Consider the following 9,901-nt stretch of genomic DNA (forward strand, 5'->3'; position numbering starts at 1 on the left):
GTTGGCAAAACAGAAGTGGGATCGACAGAGTGATGAGAAAAGTAGGCAGGAGTACAAGGAGATGCGGCAGCAGGTTAAAAGGGATGTGGCGAAAGCCAAGGAAAAGGCATATGAGGAACTGTATAAGAGGTTGGACACTAAGGAAGGAGAAAAGGATTTATACCGATTGGCCAAGCAGAGGGACCGAGCTGGGAAGGATGTACTGCAAGTTAGAGCAATAAAGGATGGAGAGGGAAATGTGTTGACTAGTGAGGAGAGTGTGTTGAGAAGATGGAGGGAGTATTTTGAGCAGCTGATGAATGAGGAAAATCAGAGAGAGAGAAGGTTGGAGGATGTGGAGTTAGTAAAGCAGGATGTAGATAGGATTAGTAAGGAGGAAGTGAGAGCAGCGATTAAGAGGATGAAGAATGGAAAGTCGGTTGGACCAGATGACATACCGGTAGAAGCGTGGAGATGTTTAGGAGAGATGGCAGTGGAGTTTTTAACCAGATTGTTTAACAGGATTCTGGAAGGGGAGAGGATGCCTGAGGAATGGAGAAGGAGTGTGTTGGTACCGATCTTTAAGCATAAGGGAGATGTGCACACCTGCAGTAACTACAGGGGAATTAAGTTGATCAGTCACACCATGAAGTTATGGGAAAGAGTAGTGGAAGCCAGGTTGAGAGAAGAGGTGACCATCTGTGAGCAACAGTATGGTTTCATGCCGAGGAAGAGCACCACAGATGCCTTATTTGCTTTGAGGATGTTGATGGAGAAGTATAGAGAAGGTCAGAAGGAGTTGCATTGTGTATTTGTGGATTTAGAGAAAGCGTACGACAGGGTGCCGAGAGAGGAGTTGTGGTATTGTATGAGGAAGTCAGGTGTGTCAGAGAAGTATGTGAGGGTGGTGCAGGACATGTATGAGGACAGTGTGACGGCAGTAAAGTGTGCAGTAGGTACGACAGACTGGTTCAGGGTGAAGGTTGGACTGCATCAAGGATCGGCCCTGAGCCCTTTCCTGTTTGCAGTGGTGATGGACAGGTTGACGGACGAGGTCAGACAGGAGTCTCCCTGGACTATGATGTTTGCAGATGATATTGTGATTTGTGGTGAGAGTAGAGAGCAGGTTGAGAAGAGCCTGGAGAGGTGGAGATATGCGCTGGAGAGAAGGGGAATGAAAGTCAGTAGGTGTAAGACAGAGTACATGTGTGTGAATGAGAGGGAGGGCAGTGGAGTGATGCGGTTGCAGGGAGAAGAGGTGGAGAAGGTGGAGGAGTTCAAGTACCTGGGGTCAACAGTGCAAAGTAATGGAGAGTGTGTTAGGGAAGTAAAGAAAAGAGTGCAGGCAGGGTGGAGTGGGTGGAGAAGAGTGACAGGAGTGATTTGTGATAGAAGAGTATCTGCAAGAATGAAAGGGAAAGTTTATAGGACTGTGGTGAGACCTGCGATGTTGTATGGATTAGAGACAGTGGCATTGAGTAAAAGACAGGAGGTGGAGCTGGAGGTAGCAGAGCTGAAGATGTTGAGGTTTTCGTTGGGAGTGACGAGGATGGACAAGATTAGAAATGAGTTTATTAGAGGGACAGCACATGTAGGATGTTTTGGTGACAAGGTGAGGGAGGCGAGATTGAGATGGTTTGGACATGTGCAGAGAAGGGACATGAATTATATTGGTAGAAAAATGCTGAAGATGGAGCCACCAGGTAGGAGGAAAAGAGGAAGGCCAAGGAGGAGGTTCATGGATGTGGTGAGGGAAGACATGCAGGTAGTTGGTGTAAAAGAGGCAGATATAGAGGACAGGGTGGTATGGAGATGGATGATCCGCTGTGGCGACCCCTAATGGGAGCAGCCGAAAGAAGAAGAAGAAGAAGTTTTACTAATGCCTAGGAAAAAGGTTTATTATAAAACTATCATAAGGCAGAGGAAAGTATATGCAGATGAAATTTTTTTAAGAAAGTAAATACTTCATTAATATTCTATAATGCTTCCAAAAGTACTGAAGTACATGTAGAATGTTTTGGAGAGGGAGGTGAGATTGAGATGGTTTGGACATGTGCAGAGGAGGGACATGGGGTATAGCAGTAGGAGAATTGAGCCACCAGTTAGAAGGAAAAGAGGAAGAACAAGGAGGAGGTTCATGGATGTGGTGAGGGAAGACATGCAGGTAGTTGGTGTGAAAGTGGCAGATGTAGAGGACAGGGGGGTATGGAGACGGATGATCCACTGTGGAGACTCCTAATGGAAGCCTCCAAAAGATTTAGTGATCAATGTATATACAGTGGGAGAAATAATTATTTGATCCCCTGCTGTTTTTGTAAATTTACCCCCTTATAAAGAAATTAACAGCCTAGAATTTTTATAATAAGTTTATTTTAACAGAGAGAGAATATAAAAAAATAAAAATAATAAACTTAAAGAAAGGTTATAAACTTATTTGTATTTGATGGAGTGAAATAAGTATTTGTTCCCGTACCAACCAGCAAGGATTCTGACTCACACACCCACAAATTATTCCTGTAGTGTTAAGAAAGTTATCCTAATATCAACTCATCATGTGTCTAAAAGACTCCAGTCACAGCATCAACCTCCTCCATTCAAACCTCTCCACCACCACGGGCCAGACCAAAGAGCTGCCAAAGGATGTCAGGGACAAGATTTACACCAGGCTGGAATGGGCTACAAGACCATTTGAATCAAGTGGTGGGGTATATAGTACATCCGGCAATAGTTTAGAGTGTATTTACAGGGAAAGAGTGCTGATGTATCACACAAACCTGCTTAATCAAGTATGTTATACAAATTAGTGTTTTTCAACCAGATTCACCGGGGAAAAACTGCAGAACAACCATTCTTTATATTTATTCTTGATTCAACATTTTAGTTATATGTACTTATTTTTTGCTAAATTGGAAAGGCATCATTTAACACCAACTCCATCTGGTTTTATGGTGCATGAAATGTTATAATATTTACCTACAGTTGCTGGTATTGGACAGCATTGTCCTCGAAATAATTATTTTACTAAAAACTCAGTTGTACAAACTAAACACAATATCTGGGGGGGAAAAAAAAACTACTTACCTGAGCATCTGAACGATTTTTGATACGAAACATATAGCTTCTGTCACCCCATCTATTCTGTATTCTTTTAACATCATATGTTTTCTGTACTGTTTCCTAGAAAAATTGTAAATGTATATTTCAAGTCTGGACGTGGCTTTAAATGGAGTGAGTGGCTGGAAATACAACACCTGGAACTGTTTGCATTGAATCTTTGTTATAATCTCTTCCTATAATTAAAGATCTAATTCAATGGCTGAGTGCCCCAAGCCACTATAAACATATAGGAAAGGCATCATTTAACACACACTTCCTCTAGTTGCATAAAATTGTATTAAGTTTACTTACAATTACTGATCACTGTATTGGACAGCATTGTCAAAATAATTGTTTCACTAAAAGCTTAGTTGTACAGCCTATAATATCCTAATCAAATTTCTGAATAAAAGGACTACTGACCTGAGCATTTTTGCTGTGACTCTGAGGGCTGCCATCACCCAGACTTCTCTGTATCTCTCTACCTTTATCTTTGACCATGATCTCCTCCTAGATCGCTTACAAAATTACATCCGCATTCAGGGACAGGCATTAAGCTGGTTTAAATCCTACCTCTCCGATCGTTACCATTTCGTAGATTTAAATGGAGAGCTATCCAGGCTAATGCAAGTAAATTATGGCGTGCCACAAGGTTCAGTTCTAGGCCCCCTGCTCTTCACAATATACATGCTTCCGTTAGGAAATATTATTAGAAGGCATGGAATTAGCTTCCATTGTTATGCTGATGATACCCAGCTATATATCTCATCTAAACCAGGCGATACAGCTCAATTAACTCGGGTAACTGAGTGTGTTAAGGAAATAAGAGATTGAATGACCCACAACTTTCTACTTTTAAATTCTGATAAGACTTAGATTTTGCTCATCGGCCCAAAAACTAGTATACAGAAGCTCCAGCATCTCAACCTGCAGTTAGACGGATGTTCTGTAACCACTAGTTCAAAGGTAAAAGACCTGGGAGTTATTTTAGACAGCAACTTGTCTTTCAAATATCATATCAACCAAGTTACAAAAACAGCTTCTTTCACCTTAAGAAACATGTTGTCGATATCCGATGCAGAGAAGCTCGTCCATGCGTTTATGACCTCCAGAATATACTACTGTAATGCATTACTAGGTGGATGTCCTGCATCCTTAATAAACAAGCTTCAGTTAGTCCAAAATGCAGCAGTCAGAGTTCTCACAAGGTCAAGAAAATATGATCACATAACCCCAATCCTATCGTCCCTACATTGGCTTCCTGTTAAGTTTCGAATCGACTACAAACTATTACTTCTCACTTATAAAGCACTAAATGGTTTGGCTCCCATGTATCTATCCAGTCTTTTAACACGCTACAATCCGTCATGCTCCCTGAGATCTCAAAACTCTGGGCTTCTAGTAGTTCCTAGAATAGCAAAGTCCACTAAAGGTGGTAGAGCATTTTCACATTTAGCTCCTAAACTCTAGAACAGTCTTCCTGACAGTGTTCGGGGCTCAGACACACTCACTTAGTTTAAGTGCAGATTAAAAACATATCTTTTTAGCAAAGCCTACATATAACATACGTCTCACATCATAACCTTGTGCTCCAGAACATCTGATCACATGCACATTATCAACTTGTGCTGTTAATATCATGAACAGCAGCTACGCTAATTCCTCTCCACTGCTTCTCTTTCTCTCCCCATCCCGAGACACCCTGAGGTTTGGCCAGCTCCAGTCACCTCCCACCTCGTGATGATTACGGACCTTTGAAAAAGTAGATGCAGAACTCGCAAACATCCCGAACCATCTAGAGACGTACCAGTGCCATTTGGATCCTGCTACATGTGTGGAGTTTGACATTGGACCTCCTGGAGTGTTTAAAGGCTCTGGCATGGAGAAGCTGATGCTGGATCTGTGATGATCACAAATGCTGAGCTTATAAAACTAGGAGCTACTGACCATAAAGACTGTATAACACTGCAGAAAGAACATCACTTATAATCTTATACTCCAGTACTCATGTTAGTTCTCACTCTCCAGTGTTCTGTATTGTTGAAAGATTTATGATCAAACTCTTGATGTCACCCAAATAAGGATGGGTTCCCCTTTTGAGTCTGGTTCCTCTCAAGGTTTCTTCCTCATAACATCTAAGGGAGTTTTTCCTTGCCACAGTAACAGGCTGCTCATCAGGGACAAATTCACACCATTCACCTTCACTGTAGATTTGTGTAAAGCTGCTTTGAGACAATGTCTGTTGTGAAAAGCGCCATACAAATAAACTTGACTTGACTTGACTTTTATCTCTGCCATTTCCTAGAATTTGTTTAATATTAAAACACCTTTTATTAGCTTGAAATGGAAATGGCATTTATTAAAGAAAGCACTTCAACAACATATAAAAATGTGTAATTTGGGGGGTTATTTTATTTCGTGTATAAATATGTATTATATATATACCCGGATGGGGGAGGACGTCCACCACGGAGACCTGGGGCGGAGAGACCTCCTCAACTGAGGCCGGAGGCGGAGTGATTCCTTCAGCGGAGACCGGATGGGGGAGGACGTCCACCACGGAGACCTGGGGCAGACCGACGACACCCAGGAGGGCCGGGAACGGAGCCTTGTCCACCACGGAGACCTGGACCGGTATGACGACCTCGGTGAGGACCGGAGTCTGAGTGACGACCACCCTGATGCCCTGTAATGGGACAACGTCACTCCGGATGGTCTGGTTAGGAGCCTTCTCTCCCACGGGGACCTGGAAGGGAGAGACAACCCTGGTGACTGCCGGAGGCAGGGTAGAGCAGTTAGCGGGGCTTACCGGCAACGGAGACCCGTTCTTGTCGAAGACCGGAGGCTGAGTGAAGCCCCTGGCGGGCCTCCAAGGCAGAGCAACATCCACGGCGGGGAACTGGACGGTGCCTTCGGTGCCGAATGGAGGTTGGAGGACGTCCCTGGAGGAGTCGGGAGGCCTGACGTCGCCATCAGAGCGACCTGGAGGACCGTCGTCGCCTTCCGTGAATCTGTGGGGCGAGACGTCGCCGTGGGAGGAGCTCGGGAGCGAGATGTCGCCGTGGGAGGAGCTCGGGAGCGAGATGTCGCCGTGGGAGGAGCTCGGGAACGGGACGCCATCGTGGGAGGAGCTCGGGAGCGAGACGCCGTCGTGGGAGGAGCTCGGGAGCGAGACGCCGTCGTGGGAGGAGCTTGGGAGTGAGACATCGTTCTCTAAGGAGCTCGGGAGCAAGACGTGGCCTGGAGAGGAGCTCTGGGATGTGGCGTCGTCCGGAGAGGGGCTCGGAGGCGTCACTTCGCCTTCTGCAGGATTGTGGGGCGAGCCGTCACCTTCACAGAGACTGTGGGGCGAGCCGTCACCTTCGGTGGAGCCCGGGGGCAGCGGTTCGACGTCCCTTTCGCAGTCCTGGAGCCAAGGTGAGGGCACAGGGAAACCCCTGGGCGAAGGGGCGCTCTTGGAGACCCTTGGGAGCAGATCGGAGCCTGCTGGGCAGCCTGGGAGTGGAGAGAAGCTCGCCTGGAGATCCACGAGCGGAGAAGGGCTTGCCTGGAGATTCACGAGAGGAGAGGGGCTCGCCTGGAGATCCACGAGCGGAGGGGAGCCCGCTTGGAGACCTTGAAGCGGAGGGGAGTCCGTTCGGAGACCTTGGAGCGGAGGGGAGCCTGCCTGGAGACCTGGGAGCGAAGCTGAGCTCTCCTGGAGGCCCTCGAGTGGAGGGGAGCTAGCCTGGAGATCCACGAGAGGAGAGGGGCTCGCCTGGAGATCCACGAGCGGAGGGGAGCCCGCTTGGAGACCTTGAAGTGGAGGGGAGTCCGCTTGGAGACCTTGGAGCGGAGGGGAGCCCGCCTGGAGACTTGGGAGCAAAGCTGAGCTCTTCTAAAGGCCCTCGAGTGGAGGGAGGCTAGCCTGGAGACCCGGGAGCGAAGCTGAGCTCTCTTGGAGACCTTCGAGCGGAGGGGAGCACTCACAAAGGTCCTGGGAAAAAACCGAGCCCTCACGGAGGTCCTGGGAAGGAGCGGAACCCTCACGGAGGTCCTGGGAAGGAATGGAGCTCTCCTCACAACACTGGGGCGGAGCTCACGGGGTCGCTCGGAGGCGTAGAGGAGCTCCCTGGGAGAACCTGGAGCGGAGTAAAGCTCTCTTGAGGCACCAGGAGTGAGGAGGGTCTCCCTTGAGGAGCCTGGAGCGGGGCGGAGCTCTCTGGAGGGACCTGGAGCTGGGAGGAGCTCTCTGGAGGGACCTGGAGCTGGGCGGAGCTCTCTGGAGGAGCCTGAAGCGGGGCGGAGCTCTCTGCGGAGACCAGGAGTAGGGCGGAGCTCTCTGCGGAGACCAGGAGCGGAGCCGAGCTTTCCGGGAGGTCCTGGGGCGGAGCCGCGCTTTCCGGGAGGTCCTGGGGCGGAGCCGTCTTTTCCGGGAGGTCCTGGAGCGGAGCGGAGCTCTCCTGGAGGTCCTGGGACGCGACTGAGCACTCCTGGAGGTCCTGGGACGGGACCAAGCTCTCCTGGAGGTCCGGGGATGGGACCAAGCTCTCCTGGTTGACCTGGGGCGGAGCCGAGCTCTCCAGGAGGTTCTGAGACAGAACTGAGCTCTCCTCAGGAATCTGGAGCGAAGCTGAGTTCTCTCGGAGGTTCTGGAGCAGAGTGGGGAGCTCCTGGAGGTCCTGGAACGGAACGGAGCCGTCTTGGATGGCCTGGAGCACGGTGGAAATCCCCTGTAGAACCTGAGGGGGAGCAGAGCTTTCCTGGAGGGCTTGAAGCAGGGCGGAGATCTCTAGTAGACTCAGGTGCGGAACCGTGCTCTCGGAGGCGGAGGTGAGGAGATGGAGATCAGCCGTGACCATCCCGAGTTCCCTGGTGAGAAGATGGAGGAACCGGGTGCACGAGCTAAACTCACCTCCATTCCCATAAGTCTATGGCGAGAGAGAGAGTTTCCCCCGTCAAAAGAGAAATTACAAACGCGATCCTGGCTCTCTCCGTTGGGAAGCTGGATGGATTAGACTCCATATAGCCATTCACGCTCCGTAAAAACCCGCTCCATTTAGCTCTGTTGCCGGAAAAGCGAGCCGGGAGTCCCGTGACGTAATCGAGGGGGCGTGGCACTGCCGAGCATGACCGAGAGGCGGCCGCTAGCTTCCGGGTTTTCATGGAGGCGGGGCTCAGCTGCTGCTGAATCGCGGCCGAGCACACCCGACCGCCGAGGTGCGATTCGCGCCGGGACCACGGCGTTAGTCCGATCATGTCCTTTTTTCTTTTTCTTTTTCTTTTTTTTTGCCCCCCCTTTTTCAGTCTTTATTCCTTTCTGTATTGGTCCGTTATTCTGTCACGCTGCGCATATGGAGGCAGAGGCAGAAATAGGAGCCGGCTTTTTTATTAAACAAAAGGCAGAGCCAACATAAAGCACCCGCAGAGCGGGATAATCCAGCAAATGGCAGTCCGTAATAATAATAATAATAATAATAATAATAATAATAATAATATCCACGGTGTGGGGTGCGGCGCGGAGGCAGTGACATAGAAGCGTCAGAAGTCTGAGGCGCGCCGGGAAACGCACACGCTGCCGTGGAGAGAACGAGGAATCCGGAATGAGAAGGTGCGTAGCGATAGAAGTATACGCTGAGCAGCGCACCACCGGGAACCTGCACAGACACACACGAGACTACATTTTGATTGAGAGCAGTAGCGCGGTGCGTCAGGGAATCCCAACATCTGACAGGCTCCGAGGGGGCGTGGCAGGGGGATTCCTGACACATACATTTTACACAATTGTAGAAATGGTAGAAAACGATCTTGCATTGTTTAGTTAAGATTCATGCAACAAAACTTAATATTTTAACAGGCGTGAATAAGTTAAGTTTTTGTGAATGTTCTGTATCACAATGTAGATTTAGTTTCTTGTATACAGGGATAAACAGTGTCCTATGTATAAATACAGCTAAAAAGTGTCAGCTTCACACCATTGGCTTGTGCCTACTGAACCTTATAATAGTTAAATAAAAAAAGAAAAATAACTAGAATTAAAGAGAATAATGAGCTATTATTTACCTTGACATTTGTTTTCCCAAGAGCCTCAGAGTCACCATCATACTGTCTAATTTTTGCCTCTTTGTTCCCTCCTGATTGCTCTGCAATTTCATATATATATATATATATATATATATATATATATATATATATATATATATATATATATATATATATATATATATATATATATATATATACACAGTGAGGAAAATAAGTATTTGAACACGCTGCTATTTTGCAAGTTCTCCCACTTAGAAACCATGGAGGGGTCTGAAATTGTCATCGTAGGTGCATGTCCACTGTGAGAGACATAATCTAAAAAAAAAAATCCAGAAATCACAATGTATGATTTTTTAACTATTTATTTGTATGATACAGCTGCAAATAAGTATTTGAACACCTGAGAAAGTCAATGTTAATATTTGGTACAGGAGCCTTTGTTTGCAATTACAGAGGTCAAACGTTTCCTGTAGTTTTTCACCAGGTTTCACTGCAGGGGGGATTTTGGTCCACTCCTCCACACAGATCTTCTCTAGATCAGTCAGGTTTATGGCCTGTCGCTGAGAAACACAGAGTTTGAGCTCCCTCCAAAGATTCTCTATTGGGTTTAGGTCTGGAGACTGGCTAGGCCACGGCAGAACCTTGATATGCTTATATGGCCCCCTCTGGCCATACCTTTACTGTCCGCAGAGCTGGTTTCACACGTTTGATCAGTGGTGTGTATGTGGGTAGCATGAACAAAGAGAGGTGATCAGACTGACCCAAGTGGGTGAGGGGAATGGCTGTGTATGCCCCAGGTATG

The sequence above is a fragment of the Silurus aristotelis genome (genome assembly GCF_946808225.1).
Source record: "Silurus aristotelis genome assembly, chromosome: 12".
NCBI lineage: Eukaryota > Metazoa > Chordata > Actinopteri > Siluriformes > Siluridae > Silurus > Silurus aristotelis.